This window comes from Bison bison, unplaced genomic scaffold, assembly GCF_000754665.1.
Source record: "Bison bison bison isolate TAMUID 2011002044 unplaced genomic scaffold, Bison_UMD1.0 scf7180017864526, whole genome shotgun sequence".
Taxonomy (NCBI): Eukaryota; Metazoa; Chordata; class Mammalia; order Artiodactyla; family Bovidae; genus Bison; species Bison bison.
Genome location: NW_011495077.1, coordinates 1,128,597 through 1,132,002, shown reverse-complemented (window position 1 = coordinate 1,132,002; position 3,406 = coordinate 1,128,597). Strand labels below are relative to the sequence as shown.

Here is a 3,406-nt window from a genome sequence, read left to right as displayed (position 1 = left end):
TAGTTTTTTTTTTTTTTTTGGCTGCACCGGGTTTGTGGTGCACAGGCTCTCTAGTTGTGGCACTTGGGTTTAGTTGCCCATGTGGGATCTTAGTTCTCTGATCAGGGATCAAAACTGCTTCCTCTGCACTGCAAGGTGTGTTCTTAGACACTGGGCTACTGGGGAAGTCTCTAGATTTCTTATTTAAACACAGAGTTGGAGAGCCTGCCCTAATGAAATGAATAGGAGCTCTCGCGTGGTGGCTTGACTTCCTTTAGCAGGTCCTTTTCCTATGGAGCCTGCATGCTGGGTGGAGCACTGCTCCAGGCCAGCTGCGCCTGGGGGCCTCAAGCATCCAGGCTACCTGCCTTCAGAGAGTTTCTCCAGTGTCTGATCTACACAGTCATGCACTGTTACCACTCATAGTGTATGCGTCTGTGCATGTGTGAGTTGCAAAAAACACAGACCCTGAGGGATTCTGCATTCCTGAAGAATTCCAAAATCATTTGATGGTGGTGGTGGTAGGGGGAGAGGGAGTTAGGAGTTGTTCTTTCCAGTGTCTTTTGGTTCAGAGGTGGCATGCTCCAGCAGTCTGTTTAGAGAGAAAGTCTGCAAAATTCCTCTGGGAAATAATGTAGAAATGTTCAAGCTTCTCCCCAGCAGTTCAAGACTTGGGGCTTGGGGCCTTAGGACTAAAAAGAGAGAAAACATGGTGAAAGGAGAAAGCCTGCCATTCCCTGTCCTCACCCTCCCATTTGATTCAGATCATGGTGGGATGTCCAAGGAATGTAGGAGCATTGATGTCTGCTCTCCAAGAGTCAGTTATTTGGTGTTCTAGAGTGCTCTATTATCTACTCTTTAGAAAATCTTGTTAGCAGATAGATGAGGGTTGGATAAAGCATTTCTGAGGACAAAGTTATCACCAGTCTTGTGCACTATTGCATTCCCAACATGCAGCAGTGCAGGATACACACTGCTCATTCATTGCATATTTCACTCACTCATTCATTCAACACGTGTACTGCATGCCCATTTCGTGCCAGATTTATTCCAAGTGCTAGACACAGTGAGCAAAACAGGCAAAATCCCTGTGTTCCAGCGGAGAGCTAAACAACAAATAAATAAGCAAGTAAAATATACAGCACATCAAATAGTAATAAATACTACGGAGAAAAATTAGGCAGAGAGGAGAGACGGTATTTGCTAGAGGAAGAATAAAGCACTCTGACCCCAAAATATTAGAGATGTTATTACCCCATGATTTCAATTTATACTTGGAGGCAAGATGTTGAATTGAGAAGTAGGAAAGCAGCCTCAATTCCAGTTTCTTTCACCTTGTTGATATGGAGAATTTATTAGTCAGCACTTTCTGTCTGAGGTGCTGCAGGGGGCTAAGACCCTACCTAGAGTGAAGTTTAGTTTGAACTCAGTTCTCTTCTTTGCACGGTGGCTCCCTCACCTTAATTCACTGCAGTGCTTTCTGGTGTCAGTTTGCTCATTTTGAGTGCAGGGAGTTGTGGATGATAGATCTTGAGCCCTTTTGCTACTGCTATGTAAGTGACAATAAGTCAGTGAAAATGGAAGAGATGAACTCAGACACTCTGTCTCAGGGTGCAGATGTACATAGATGGTAAAGTTAACAAGTCTATCGATCTGCCAGGGACCCACAGAATTTCTCTAGCTCTCTTCACATTGGCCCCAGACTCCTGTAGCTGCCATACCAGACAGTCTCTTTGAAGGCAAGGAGAAGGCAGTGAATGCATCAGCACCGGAGAGACTCTCAGTTTAGTTCAGCCGCTCAGTTGTGTCTGACTCTTTGTGATCCCATGGACTGCAGCATGCCAGGCCTCCCTGTCCATCACCAACTACCGGAGCTTGCTCAAACTCATGTCCATAGAGTTGGTTATGCCATCCAACCATCTCATCCTCTGTCGTCCCCTTCTCCTGCCTTCAATCTTTTCCAGCATCAGGGTATTTTCCAGTGAGTCAGTTCTTCCATCAGGTGGCCAAAGTATTGGAGTTTCAGCTTCAGCATCAGCCCTTCCAATGAATATTCAGGACTGATTTCATTTAGGATTGACTGGCTTGATCTCCTTGTACTTCAAAGGACTCTCAAGAGTCTTTTCCAAGACCACAGTTCAAAAGCATCAATTCTTCAGCGCTCAGTTCTCAGGGAATTTGACTCTCAGGGAATTCTATAAGACACTGCCGCTGCTAGGCATCAGAAAGGAGGAAAATGTGGGTCTGTTTTCCATGCTGTGGCCTGGGAAACAAGCTGTTGACCTAGGGGTGGGCTCAGGAGTGAAAGTGGGAGGGGGCTGGGTAGCAGTTGTCCTCTCAGTCACGGGAGTGAGGCATTTTGTGAGAACAACGTGGAAGCTGAAATTGCAACTGGTGTTTTCAAGCAAGGGAGGGAAAAGTGGAGGAGGAAGGAGTCAGGAGGAGGAAGGAGAAGGAGCCCACTTCCATGCCCTCTTCCCAGGACTGGCCAAGGAGTCAAGGACAACCTCTGCATCACACAGATGACTAGACTTCACACACTTGTTCCCAGTTGTTCTCTAATTCAGACTGTATTATAGGTTATGGATTTCTTTAGTGTATCCCGTGGCTCCTAGCCCAGTGCCTGGGCCACTTGCCTTTACTCCGACCCAGATCCCTGCTCTACTTCGGGAAACTTAGGTAAGCTACCCAGGCTCTCTGAGGATCAGTATCTCCATCTGTGACACAAAGCTGACAATAAAGACCTGTGGGGCTGTTATAAGGATTAAGTGAGTTCACACTTGAAAGTGGTTGCATCTTGGCACTCCATAATTTAGTTTATTTCTTCTCAGTTATTCCACTTTATCGTTGGGGCTTTCTTATGTTAGTCGCTCAGTCGTGTCCAACTCTTTGTGACCCCATGAACTATATCCTGTCAGGCTCCTCTGTCCATGGAATTCTCCAGGCAAGAATACAAGAGTGTGTGATTCCCTTCTCCAGGGGATCTTCCTGACTCAGGGATCGAATACAGGTCTCCCACATTGCAGGCAGAGTCTGTGCTGTCTGGGTCACCAGGGAAGCCTTTTTTCTTATGTTAAGTAAATTTAGGGAATAACTACTAACATTCAATGCAATTTACTTCTCATTATTTGTTTTTTATAACACTGTGAAGATGGAACTCATAATTTCTGAAAATGTGACTTTTCTTACTAGGTTTCAAAGATGAAGAGGTACAGATGATTTTAGAAGACATTGAAGCTTGTGTCAGGATCACAAAACCTCAGAGTTAGAAAACATTGAGAAGTCATCTGGGACCCCTGCTGCGTTGTCCTAGTTTCTTGACAGATGGTCACGAAGCGTTGGTTGGAACGGGTCTGGTGGCAAGGGCACAGCCCTGTTGTCCCTTATTTCTGACACATCCTGGGGGCGGCATCCTCCATGGACTACC

General features: G+C 45.8%; 2 gene segments (V, D, J or C); both read right to left on the bottom strand.

The window, feature by feature from the left end:
- The window catches only part of LOC104981963, a 916,007-nt gene that overhangs the window by 213,698 nt on the left and 698,903 nt on the right, over positions 1-3,406 (bottom strand).
- LOC104981965 overlaps positions 1-3,406 on the bottom strand; it is a 158,670-nt gene that overhangs the window by 126,146 nt on the left and 29,118 nt on the right.